This window comes from Chiloscyllium plagiosum, unplaced genomic scaffold (genome assembly GCF_037043375.1).
Source record: "Chiloscyllium plagiosum isolate Xiang-an unplaced genomic scaffold, Cpla_swu_hap1 HiC_scaffold_42, whole genome shotgun sequence".
NCBI lineage: Eukaryota > Metazoa > Chordata > Chondrichthyes > Orectolobiformes > Hemiscylliidae > Chiloscyllium > Chiloscyllium plagiosum.
Window position 1 is genome coordinate 78,829,700 of NW_028270180.1, and position 14,143 is coordinate 78,843,842.

The window sequence follows — 14,143 nt, forward strand, 5'->3', positions numbered from 1 at the left end:
GGATTACAAGCCATGATCGATAATTAACTCCTTTACAACAATCCCGTTTTCATCATTTGTTCCATGGTGCAGGTATCCTTGTGTCTTTCTGGTTGCTTGGTTAATTAAAATTTGTCCTCATACAAAACAAATCTGTAGCTTAATTCTTTTTGGGAAATGTGCCATGTTTTTTCAGACTTTTAACAACAAATGAACTCTTTCTCACAGTCACCACACTAACATGGACTTGGCTGTGCCTCAGTAATGTTTCCAGTCACACTGACATTTGAAATATTCGCCCATGGACAGAATACACACCTTTCCTTCCACATGAAAAGGCCAAATGCTATTCAGATCGGCACGGATCAAGTAACTATCAAAACGGAAAGTGAAGTTCAATTTGAATTTCTCATCCACAAATCCGCCCTTTCAGAACCCTACAACAGAGAAAACAGGTCACCACCGTTAACACAGGATGGAAATTCATAAGACAGTGATAGTATTAAATTGTAGGTTCTTTGTTCCCCCAAAGCTTTAAATCTCAGTCTCACAATTGCTCTCTTCTGTGAACTGAAATCCAAACCAATCTCCTCACCCTTTTCCTCCACACCCAGTTCTCACACACACTCCCTTCTCTTTGAAATCAGCTTCCTCGCTCCTGCCTGCAGACTAAGAACCAAAAAAAGGTCTCCTCCCACAATCCAAATATGCGCAGGTCAGGTGAATTGGTCATGCTAAATTGTCCATAGCGTTAGGTACATTAGTCAGAGGGAAATGGGTCTGGGTGGGTTACTGTTCTGAAGGTTGGTGTGGACTGGTTGGGCCGAAGGGCCTGTTTCCACACCGTAGGAAATCTAATCTAATCAAATCAATGAGTCTGACTCGGAGCCTCCTGGATGTTGGTGAATCCTTCCCCCACCTCCCAGGTTTCCTTCCTGGTCAGAACAAAACTGATTTTTTTTGCCCCAATCTGGAACATTTTATTTATTTCCCCCACACGGACCCTCTGATGAGAACCATCCTGCATACACTGGCCAAGACATATCTGATTGAACTAAGATGAACCAAATTAGAACTTTAATTGCAGGCCCATCTGTGTTCCTTTCAATAGCATTCCTGAATCTTCACACGAGTTCTGATAACTTTCTGCAAAATGCTCCCCCCACTGATAACCGACCACTTGTCACGATATCAGGGACAGGGGCCATTTCCCTGGGTCCTATTCCCAGAGGGAGGAAACTGCGAATGACAGATTAATCCCATACACGCACAGCCTCTCTCCTGGCCCTGACCAGCCCTGCACATACACCAACAATTGGCCAGCACTGTGCCCGTGCACTGTATCCCCTCCTACAGCACATGCTCCAGATCACACACGAAGCTGGGTGATTGACAGCAGCTGCTGCCCAATAGGGTGGAGGGGGCGGGGCTGGAGATTGTGAGCAATGAATGAATGTGGATGACACTGGGGGATGGACAGGTCAGTGAGGGACAGGAGCAGTGCAGCAGTGGGAGGGGACCCTGGACAAAGTTAGCAATGGGAGAATCTGACAGGAGAGAAACTACAGGAAGGTTCTGTTGAGGCTCAGGCAGGGACAGCTGGGAGACAGTATGGCCTGGCGGCTTGGGCACGTTTTCCAATCAGCCTTTTCAAAGATGCTGTTACTCAACTCTGAGCCCGATCCTCCTGGTTCAGAGGTAAGGACACTATCACCATTTCCTGGTGAGCTAGTGGAAAGAAGGGAAGATTTTCTCATTCTCTCTCACGTGGAAACTCTATGAGCTCCTCCCACTTACTGTCTACGGTGGGGATGGAGACAGAGAAGATGGGAGCAGGGTTCAGGATATAGGGACTGCCTTTCAAATGGAACTTTCCTGAGTGGATGATATTAACAAGACTCAATACACAGTCACTAACACAAAGCTGGTGTACTTGAACTTTATCCAGAATATTAACACTCATAACTGGGTGACACAGATCCCAATGTACAGAGTTAAGTCCTGGATATTAATAAAGGCTTTGTGTATGAGAAATCACGGCTCATGAACTTGAGTCAAATTTTTTGAAGTAACAAAGAGGATTCATGAGGGCAAAGCAGTGGAAATGATCTACATGGACTTCAGTAGGACGTTCAACATGGGAGACTGGTTATCAAGGTTGATCCCATGGAATTCAGAGAGAACTAGCCATTTGGATATAAAACTGGCTCAAAGGTAGAAGACAGATGGTGGTGGTGGAAGTTTGCTTTTCAGATTGGAGACCTGTGACAGTGGGGTGTCACAAAGGATCGGTGCTGGATCCACTAATTTTCATAATTTATATCAATGATTTGGATGTGAATACAGGAAGTATTGTTAGTAAGATGACACCAAAATTGGAGGTGTAGTGGACAGTGAAGAGGATTACCTCAGATTACAACGGGATCTTGATCAGAGGGTCGAATGTGCTGAGGACTGGCAGATGGAGTTTAATTTAGATAAATGTGAGGTGCTGCATTTTGGGAAAGCAAATATTAGCAGGATGTATACACTTAATGGTAAGGTCCTCGGGAGTGCTGCTGAACAAAGTGACCTTGAAATGCAGGTTCATAGCTCTTTGAAAGCAGAATCGAAGGTAGATAGGATAGTGAAGAAGGTGCTTAGTATGCTTTAATTTATTGGTCAGAGCACTGAGTATAGGAGTTGGGAGGTCATATTGCGGCTGTACAGGGACATTGCTAAGGTCACGCTTGGAATATTGCGTGCAATTCTGGTCTCCTTTCCATCAAAACAATATTGTGAAACTTGAAAGTGGGCAGAATAGTATTACAAGCATGTTGCCAGGGTTGGAGGATTTGAGCTACAGGGAGAGGATAAATACATTGTTTTCCCTGGAGTGTCAGATGCTGATGGGTGACCTTATAGAGGTTTATAAAATCAGTAGGGGCATGGATCGGGTAAATATACAAGGTCTTTTCCCTGCGGTGGGGAGGCGGCATGATGGGAGGTGGGAGACAGAGGGGCGGAGACCGAGAGGGGAGGGTGACCGTTATTTTGTAGATCTACAACACAACCCTGTTCCTGTTTTCTCCGCATCCACTTCAATCCCTCTGAAGGGCTCAGAACAAGTGTACAGTCCCTGGAAAGTAGAGTTTCAGGGTGATCAAGTGCTGAAGGTTGCATTTGGGACGCTGACCTTCATTGGTATGTGCACTTATCAATAAATGGACCAGGGTTCAATTTCACTGTCCTGGATTCATGTCTGTGGCCACAGACGCGCCTGTCACTGACCCTGACTACTGCATCCCCTGTCACTACAGCTCTGCCATTCTCCTTCCTCCCGTTCTGTGCAGCGGAGCTATCTGTGGTGTCATGTCATCATCTGTTGCTGATTTCCCCTGAGAGTCCACACCCCTTATAGAATCCCAAGCGGTGCACAATATCTGTTTGAGAAGCGGAGCGATCAGTGGAGAGTCCTGCACTTCCTCCCTGAGCCTCTTACTTGATCTGATGGTCACCCATACCCTTTCTGCCTGTGTAACCCTCACCTGCAGTATGACAAACTCACAAAACGTACTGTCCATAACATTCTCAGTATTGCTCCACAGTGAGTCCACTCTCAGCTCCAGGTCTGAAAAGCAGTTTCCCAGTAGCTGCAGATGGGCACTCTTCCTGCACACATTGCCGTCACGGACACAGGAAGTGTCCCTTATTTCCCACATTGTGCAAGAGGAGCACACCACTGGTCTGAGGTCTCCAATCACAATGTCTCTCTTGTTTCAGTTAGTTACTCCCATTAGGAGAATTTAAATGAGCTAGTAACCTTCCTTCTCTTCAAACATTTCCATTATAATCAAAAGTCCCGATCTTTACTTAAGCTGATATTTTATACTTTAAAAACTGTTTTAAAAAAAAAACTCAGCAGGTATCGCTTACAACTTGGCTGTTCCCAGTGGGACCATGTGAATTTCTGAATGGCCTGCACTAAAACTGAAGCTGTAGTTCACATTCTCCCTGTCTCCCCTCACTCTGTTTACAACCAACTCCAAAACACTCATTGAGCCAATCAGCACCCACAGTGCAGCCCTATCATTTTCATTGTCTACTCCCACTACACTGCCCCAACCTCCAATGCATCTCAATGGGAGCTCAGGAACAGCATCTCATCTCTCAATTCAGCCCTTTGTAATCCCAGAGTCAACAAGGACTTCAGCAGTTTCTGAATGAACAGACAGTTGTCAGAACCTGGAACATTCCACCTGAAATGGTAATGGAATTTGAGTCCATATGGAATTTTAATGAGAAGTTTGCAGGAATTGAAAATAAGGAGTTTACAGATTAACATCATGAAGTGGGTGACTGGGTCTAAATCTGACAGTTCCTATAAAGAGACGAGGTGTAATTTGGATAAATCTGTGCTCCCTCTCAGGCCAATATCTCCTTCCACAGCTGCAGGGCCCAGAATTGAACACAAACCCCAAGGGTGATCCAACCACAAATTTGAACATCTTTCTGCTTTTTGCTTGAAATAAAAACCAGATACTTGCCCACAGACAGAACAGATACACCTTTCTCCTTCCACAGTTAAATGTCAATGGTATTCAGATCCTGATGACCCTGCTGACGATAGAAAATTGCTTTTGAGATCCCTGTCTCAATTATTCTCAATTAATATCCTATAAAATGAATTGACAAAACAAAACTCACAGTCAGTGCAGGCTGAACAGTAAAGACAAATATTTCTCTTGGTATGTGTTTGATGTGTAAATGCTCCTCTTTCAATCTACATTTCTCCTGACTAATGCACCTAACCTATACATCCCTGAACACTACGGGAAATTTAGCTGGGCCAATGCACCTAACCAGCATATCTTTGGAGATAGGGATATAAAGAGTAAATAATAGGTTGGGATGGAGCCCAAAAGTGTCAGTAACATTTGGAAAGACAAAGCAGTGGATAACAATCTGGCTGGGAGGGTGCATAGCTGTTAATGGAGGGGACAGGTACCTGTGTCTGGCAGCATCTCAGTGGAGGTGCTGGAAATGGCAGCTGATGATCTATGTTCTGCTGCAAAACAGACCCCGTGCTTCCAGTTGCCTGCTACTTTAGCACACGAGTCTGTTGCCTGGCCAACATCTGTCTCATGCTTACTGCAGTGTTCCAGTGAAGCTTTATGCAAGCTGGCAGAACACTCCAGAACATACCAAAACACCCCGTATTTCAAGGACTGCAATTTCCCCTCCCATGTGGTCAAAAATACTCTCCAGTGTATCTCCATCAGTTCCCACACATCTGACATTGAACCACACCTCTCCAACTGCAACAAGGATAAAACCTCCCTGTCCTCACCTTCCACCCAGGTACAATGCATCATCCTCCGCCATTTCCACCACCTACAATCAGATCCCACCAGAGGTATATTTCACTCTCCATTCCTTTCAGCATTCCACAGAGACCATTCCCTGTGAATTCCAAGTCAGATCCATGCTCCCCAACAACCCCACTCCCAGCCCCTTCACTTGTCAATGCAAGAGGTGTAAAACCTGTGCCCACGCCTCCCCCCTCACCCCCAAAGGACCCTTCCACATCCAGCAGAGATTTTCCTGCACATCCAAACACCTCACCTATTACGGCCTTTGCTTTCGATGTGGTCTCCTCTCCACTGGGGAGTCAGGACACCAACTTGAGGAATGTTTCAGGGAACATTTCTGCGATGCATGCGCCAACCAATCCCACCATCCTGTGGCTGACCACTTCAACGTCCCCACCCACTCCACCAAGGACATGCAAGTCCTGGGCCACCTTCACCACCAAATCCCAACCACCCGACGCCTGGAGAAAGAAAACCTCATTATCCACATTGGGACCCTTTAACCACAGAATCAAGGTTTCCTCATCTCCCCGCCCCTGCCTTATCCCAGATCCAACCCTCCAACTCGACACCGCCCTCTTGAACTGTCCCACCTGTCCAGCTTCCTTTCCAATTATCCACTCCACCCTCTCTCCATTACCGTTCACCTACATCTACCAATTGCCTTCCTAGCTCCCTTCCCACCAACCACACACATCCCTCTTATTTTTCTCTCAGCCCTCTTACTACTCCCCCTCCCCCACCAATCCCGGCATTCCTGATGAAAAGAATATGCCCAAAATGTCAATTCTTTTGCTCCTGAGATGCTGCCTGACCTGCTGTGCTTTTCCAACGCCACACGTTAACGCAAGCTGGAAGAACAACTCATCTTCTACTTGGGGACCCTGCACCCCTCTAGCCCCAGTATCAAATTCAATAATTTTAGGTTCTGAACTCTCCAATGTCCTTGCGCCCTAGCCTTTTACCCCACATACCAGGCCTTGTTATCACATAGCCTACCATTACACATTACCGATGGTTAGCCACTAACAGTCCCCATAAACAGCTATTCACCCTCCACCAGCCAGATCGTTATGCACTCCTTTGTCCAACTGCTCCCATCTCTTTGGACTCGATCACCACCTATCATTTACTCCTTAACCCCTACCTTCTGCGTATAAACTGACATTTCTTTTCAGTAACATCAGTTCTGAGGAAGGGTCAGCGGATCCAAAATGTTAACTCTGATTTCTCTTCACAGATGCTGCCAGACCTGCTGAGCTTTTCCAGTACCTTTTGGTTGTTGTGTGAGATTTAAAGCAGCCGCAGTTCTTTTGGTTCTAATTTACAAGGAATTTCTAATTCAGGTCTAGCAGCCTAAAACCGTGCGTTTATAAACCCTCCCAGTCCACAATAGCTCCATTTCTTCCCCAGACTTTGCAGTCTCTCCAATTCCCTTCACACTCACTAGGTCCCCTCTCACCGTGACACTGCGCCTGCACAGCTCATGGCCACATGTTGGCCTGCTGGACCCACCCCAATTCACTCTCATTGGCTGGAGGATCACGCAAATTCTCCTATTGGTCTGACGCTGCTGTCAATCACCCGGGCCCCATTGTGACATGAGTGGGCTCCTCCCAAGAGCATCGGATGCTGAGGGGTGACCTCATAGAGCTTTATAAAATCCTGAGGAGTATGGATGGGAAAAATAGACAAGGTCTTTTCCCTGGGGTGGGGGGAGTCTAGAACGAGAGGGTGTATGTTTAAGGTGAGAGGGAAAAAAATTTAAAAGGGACCCCAAAGGCACCTTTTTTCACACCGAGATTGGTGCAAGTATGGAATCTTCTGTTCAGGGAAATGGTGGAGGCTGGTACAATTACACCATTTGGCATCTGGATGGGTATGTGAATAGGAAGGGTGTAGAGGGATACGTGCCAAGTGTTGGCAAATGGGACGAGATTAGTTTGGGATATCTGGTCGGTATGGACAAGTTCGACCAAAGGGTCTAATTCCATGCTATAGGTCTCTATGACTCTGTCCTGGGATGAGCTTCATCATTCACAGTGAATGGGGCAATAACACAGAGCACAGGGGTTTGGGGCTATTCAGCCCATTGGGGCTGTACTCTCCCCCGCTGGAGATGGTGCCAGTCTATCCCAACTCACCTCCCATTTGTCTGTAGCCCTCCAAATCCTTCCTTAAAAAAGTTAAAATTCCAAATTTGTTTTGACAATAACTACTGAATCTGCATCCAGCTGTCGGTCAAACTGTTCCAGATGATCAGAACTTATTGAGTAAAATAATCTTCACATTTTTAACCTGCATTATTTGCCAGTTATCTGAAGGTAGTTACTAAAAATTGTGACGTTAATAATTTCTCCCTGTCTCTCTGTAAATTAAATATCCTGGAAACAAATCTGCTCCTGGTCAAAATCACTGCCGAACCTTCTCAGCTCCAAGGAAAATTATCTGATCTTCTGCTAACTCTCCATAAAAGAGAAACCCATCTTAATTTTATTAGTGCCATAAAGATATACAGCAGAGAAACAGACCCTTCGATCCAACTTGTCCATGCTGACTAGATATCCTAAATTAATCTCATCCCATATGCCAGCACTTGGCCTATATCCTTCTAAACTTTTGCTAATCACATACAACATCTCAAAGGCATAATTGGGTAAATGTACCAGCCTCCACACTTCCTCTGGCAGCTCATTCCATAAACGTACCATGTTCAGCTAGAAACATTACTCCTTAGATCCCTTTTAAATCTTTTCCCTCACACGTGAAGCCTTTGCCCCCAAGCTTTGGACTCACATATCCTGGGAGTAAGACCCTGGGATTTCACCCTATCCATGCCCCTCACAATTGTATCTGATGCTCCAGGGAAAACAGCCCCAGCCTATTCACCCTCTACCTACATAGCTCAAACCCTCAACCCTGGCAACATCTTTGCGGATCTTTTCTGAACCCTTTCAAGTTTCAGAATATCATTCCGATAGCAGAGAGACCAGGACTGAAAGCAGAGTTCCAGAAGTGGCTGAATCAATGTGCTGTGCAGCCACAAAATGGCGTCCCAACTCCACTACTCAATGCACTGACCAGTAAAGGCAAGTACACCAAACACCTTCTTCACTACCCTGCCTATGATTCCACTTTCAAGGAACTATGAACCTGCACTCCAAGGTCTCTTTATTCAGCAACATTCCCCAGGACCTTCCCAGTAAGTGTATAATTCCTGCCCTCATTTGCTTTTCCAAAATGGAGTATCTCACATTTATCTGAAATAAACTCGATTTGACAATCCTCAGCCCATTTGATTGAAGTCCCATTATACTCTGAGGTCACCTTCTTCGCTGTGCAGTGCGCCTCCAATTTTGATGTCTACTGTAAACCCACTAACTATACTTCATATATTCACATAGAAATCACTGATATAAATGAAGAAAAGCAGTGGATCCAGCACCGATCCTTACACCATATTGCTCATCACAGGCCTCCAGTCCGAAAAGCACTACCCTCCGTCTCCAACCTTCCAGCCAATTTGTATCCAAATAGCTGGTTCTCTCTGCATCCCATGGTGTCTAACTTGCTAACCAGTCTGTTATGTGGAACCTTTTTGAATGTCTTTCTGAAGTCCAAGTTAGTGTTTTATGTACAATGTCATGCTGACTATCCCTATTCACTTCTTGTCTTTCCAATTACATATAAACCTGTCCTTCAGAATTCCTTCCAACACCTTGTCTGCCACTAACTTCAGACTCACCAGTGTATTGTTCCCTGGCCTTTCCTCATCCCCTTTCTCAAATAATGGCGCCTATCTTGCAGCATCTCACCTGTGGCTATCAGTGATAGAAATATCTCAGTGAGGGCCCGGCAATCACTTCCCTAACTTCCCACAAAGATTTGGGATACACCTGATCAGGTCCCACAGATTTACTCAGCTTTATGTGTAAGAAATCCAGTACAACCTCCTCTGTAATATGGATAGTTGTCAAGTTATCACTAGTTATTTCTCCAAAGTCTCTAGCTTCCATATCCTCTTCCAGTAAAAGCTGACATGAAATCCTCAGATAATATCTCACCCACCTTCTGTGGTTCCACAGACAGACTTGTTGATCTTTGAGGGTCCCTATTCTCTGCCTGGTTACTCTTTTGTCCTTCGTGTTTTGTAGAATCTCTTTGGATTGTCCTTAAACCTCTTTCCCCCCAAAGCTATCTCACGTATGCTTTTTGCCCACCTGTTTTCCCTCAAGTGTAGTCCTACTGCCCATATACTCCGAGGGATTCACTCAAACCCAGCTGTCTGTACCTGCCATATCCCTCCTTCATCTTTTTGACCAGACCCTCAATTTCTCTAGACACACAGCATTCTCTACACCTACCAGACTTGGCAATAACAGGAACATACTGTCTATGTTCTCTTGTTGTCTCATTTTCACAGGCCTATGGAGACAATGGCAGATGATGACATGGAAACAGTCATTCTCAGTAAAGAGGTAGTGTTGGGAAAGATAACAGCCCAAAAGTACATGGGTCTCCTGGCCATGATGGAATGCATCCCAGGGGACTAAAAGAGATGGTGAAGGGTCTATTGACCTTCCTTGCTAGAGGGATGGCTATGCTGCAGCTGTACAGGGTGCTGGTGAGGCCACACCTGGAGTACTGTGTACAGGTTTGATCTCCTTACTTCAGCAAAGATGTACTGACACGGGAGGGGGTGCAGAGGAGGGTCACTAGTTTGAGACAGGAGTTGAGAAGGTTGGTGTATGTGGAGAGACCGAATAGACTGGGACTATACTTGTTGGGATTTAGAAGAATGGGAGGTTGTATTGGAAAAAATAAAATTAAGATGTGAATAGATAAGATAGAAGCAGGGAGGTAATTTCCATTGGGGGGTGGGCGCGCGGGTCAACCTAGCGAGCATAGCGTCAAAATAAGGGGGTATCTGATTTAGGACAAAATTGAGGAGGAACTTCTTCAGCTAAAGGGTTACGAATCTGTGGAATTCCCTGCTGAGTGCAGCAGTTGACATTATCAACTTGAATGTCTTTAAGGCAAAATGTAGATTTGCCAACAGGAACGGAATTAAGGATTATGGTGAGGGAGCAGGAAAGTGGAGCTGAGGCCATGAAGAGCTCAGCCCTGATCTTATTGAATGGCAGTGCAGGCTTGAGGGGTCAGATGGCCTACTCCGGCTCCTATTCCTTCTGTTCTTATGTTCCCACTTTCCAGCCGTCCCTTTACCTGGAGGTTGCAAAGAAATATTGAAGGTTCTCGCCTTGTACCGTCAAAATTCACCTTTGTCCAACTTTGAACACCAACTTTTAGATCTGGTCTATTATTTTCTGCAACTATTTTAAAACTAGTAGAATTATCATCAGAGAATCCCAAGTGTGGAAGCAGGCCATTCGGCCCATCACATCCACACTGACCCTCAGAGCCTCCTATCTTATCCCTGTAATGCTGCATTTAACACGGCCAATCCCCCCAACCTGCACATCCCTGAACAATATGGGCAATTCAGCCTGGATTATCCACCCAACCTGCGCATCTTTGGAATGTGGGCGGAAACCAGAGCTCCCGGACGAAACCCACACAGACAACCTCAATAAGGTGATCATCCTGTTCCTATTTCCCAGTTCCATCCAAGTAAGTTCACCGGGCGAACTCCCATGAATATCCCCCCTAAGCACAACAATAATGTTATCCCTAATCAAAAACACCATTTCATCTTCTCCCTTTCTTTCCTTCCTCTTACATCTATTCCCTGGAACATTAAGTTACCTGTCCTTTCCAACCTAAGCCACGTTTCTTGAATACCCACTATATCCCAGTCCCATGTTCAAAACCATATCTTAAGCTCATCTGCTTTCCCTGTCAAACCTCTTGCATTGAAATAAATGCAGTGCAGTGCTATCAAAAGGACAGACTGATGGGCAGAGGGGGTAAGATGACCCTGTTGGTGAGGGATGACGTTGAGCCCCTTGCGAAGGGAGAGACACAGAATCAGGAGACGTCGAGTCAGATTGGAGGGTGGCTAATGTTGTCCCACTTTTCAAGAAAGGTGGGAGAGAGAAAACAAGGAATTATACAACGGTTAGCCTGATGTCAGTGGTGAGAAAGATGCTGGAGTCAATTATAAAAGATGAAATTATGGGTCATTTGGATAGCGGTAATAGGATTCGTCAGAGTCAGCAGGGACTTACAAAGGGGAATATACTGACTTGGATTGAAAATTGGCTGGCTGACAGGAAGAGTAGTGATAAACGCTTCCTTTTGGAATGGCAGGCAGTGACTAGTGGGGTATCACAAGGTTCGGTGCTGGGACCGCAGCTGTTTACAATATACATTAATAATATAGATGAACGTATTAAAAGTAATATTAGCAAATTTGCTGATGACACAAAGCTGGGTGGCAGGGTGAAATGTGAGGAGGATGTTATGAGAATACAGGTTAACTTGGACAGGCTAGGTGAGTGGACGGATGCAAAGCAGATGCAGTTTAATGTGGATAAATGTGTGGTTATCCACTTTGGAGGCAAGAACAGGAAGGCAGATTACTATCTGAAAAGAGTCAAGTTTGGTAAAGGGGAAGTACAACGAGATCTAGGTATTCTTGTACATCAGTCAATGAAAGCAAGCATGCAGGTACAGCAGGTAGTGAAGAAAGCTCACTGCACGCTGACCCTCATAACAAGAGGAATTGAGTATAGGAGCAAAGAGGTCCTTCTGCTAAGACCGCACCTGGAGTATTGTGTGCAGTTTTGGTCCCCACATTTGAGGAAGAGCATTGTGGCTATTGAGGGAGTGTTGGGTAGGTTCATGAGGTCAATTCCCGGAATGGCGGAATGATCATATGTTGAAAGATTGGAGCGACTGAGCATGTATACACTTGAGTTTCGAAGAATGAGAGAGGATCTGATTGAGACCTACAAGATTATTAAAGTGTTGGACACTGTGGAGGCAGGAAGCATGTTTCCATGGATGGGTGAGTCCAGAACCAGAGGACAGAGTTTAAACATAAGGGAGAGGCCATTTAGAACAGAGTTGAGGAGAAACGTCTTCACCCAGAGAATGGTGGGTTTATGGAATGTTCTGCTCCAGAAGGCAGTGGAGGCCAAATCTCTGGATACTTTCAAGAAAGAGATGGATAGAGTTGTTAAAGATAATGGAATCAAGTGTTACAAAGATAAGGCAGGAACAGGATACTGATTGTGGACGATCAGCCATGATCATAATGAATGGTGGTGCTGACGCAAAGGGCAGAATGGCCTATTCCTGCACCTATTGTCTATTGTACCTTGTCAGTCCTACCTCATTCTGTGCCTTGCCCTTGCCTGTCTAACTTCTAAACTGTATCAGTCTCAGACTTACCTCCTTTCTCACTATCTCTTTAGGTTTACCCCACGCCCTCACTGGAAAAAATGCCTCCTGAGTAGCACTAGCAAATCTCCCTGCTTGGATATTAGACACTTTCCAATTCAGGTGTAATCCATCCTTCTTATGCACGTCAATTCTACCCCAGCAGAGATTCCAATGATCCAAAAATGGGAATCCTTCTCCACTGTATCAGATCCTTGGCCAGGCATTAATCTTCTCTACCCTGCTGTTCCTACTCTCACTAGCATGTGGCACCGGGAGTAATCCAGATATTACTACCCACAAGGACCTGCTTATTATCCTCCAGGCTAATTTGCAATATTGTCTCATCAGGACTTCATCCTTCTCTCTTATGTCATTGGTACCAATGTACAGTGACCTCCCACTGATCATTCTCCCCTTTCAGAATATTCTGCACCCTCGGAGCCATCCTTCACCCAGACAGTAGGAATGCACCAGCCCATTCTGATGTCTCACTGTTAGCTACAGAAACTGCAGTCTGTGCTGCAGACTAGAGTGCCCCCTATCCCATCGATCGCGTGTAACCTGATATACCTCACATTACACGAGATACTTGGCTGTCAGTGCGATATTCCCCGGACAGTGTGATCCCCGACGCTTTCCAAAACAGTATACTTGTTTGAGACGGAAATAACCACAGGATACTCCTGCACTACTTGCCCTCCGCTCCTCCCTTTCCGAGAGGAAACCCATCTACCTGACTGGATCGGCGGTTTTCCTAACTTTCTGAAACTGTCACCTATCACCGCCCCCCCCCCCCCCCACCCCGGCTCCTGTAAATTCTTCATTACCTTTAATCATCGCTCCATCTGATCCATGAAATCCTACAGGATTTGCATCCTCACTTCCTGCAGACAATCAGGATCACTGAAACTTTCCTTAATCTCCTACATCCAACAGGAAGAGCACATCACTGTACGAATGGCCATCTCTGCACCTTAACAGTCCACAGACCCAGAAAAAGGCACACAGTCTTCCAGCTTTACAAAACACGACTCTAGAATAAATTAGTACCAATATTTTATATTAAAAAACTTAATCAAAGTATCATAAGATGTGTATTTAAAGAAATAAACGGTCGCCCTACTGAATGTTGCAGCTTTACTAAAATAAAACAGACTAAGATTTATCTTTGAAGAGACTGAAACCCACCGAGCTGAGAGTCACAGATGAACAGCACGAAACAGAACCTTCGGTCAAATTTGTCCATGCCGACCAGATATCCGAACCTAATCTTATCCCTCTTGCCAGCACCTGGGCCATATCCCTCTAAACCTTTCCTATTCATGTCAAGTATCCAAATGCCTTTAAAATGCGGAAACTGTCAGCCTCCACCACTTCTTCTGGCAGCTTATTCCATACACGCACCACTCTCTGCATGAAAAAGTTGCTCCTTAGTTCCCTTTTATATCTTTCCCCTCTCATCCTCA

At 45.4% G+C, this 14,143-nt stretch overlaps 1 long non-coding RNA gene across 1 annotated transcript; it reads right to left on the minus strand.

The window, feature by feature from the left end:
- Nucleotides 1–297: 297 nt before the first annotated feature.
- On the minus strand, nucleotides 298–13,617 carry LOC148137940 (uncharacterized). Its single transcript, XR_015754149.1, has 3 exons — nucleotides 13,505–13,617; nucleotides 4,527–4,634; nucleotides 298–416 (listed from the first exon to the last, which is right to left on the minus strand). It is a non-coding gene; the product is annotated as an uncharacterized LOC148137940 (long non-coding RNA).
- Between the last annotated feature and the right edge of the window lie 526 nt (nucleotides 13,618–14,143).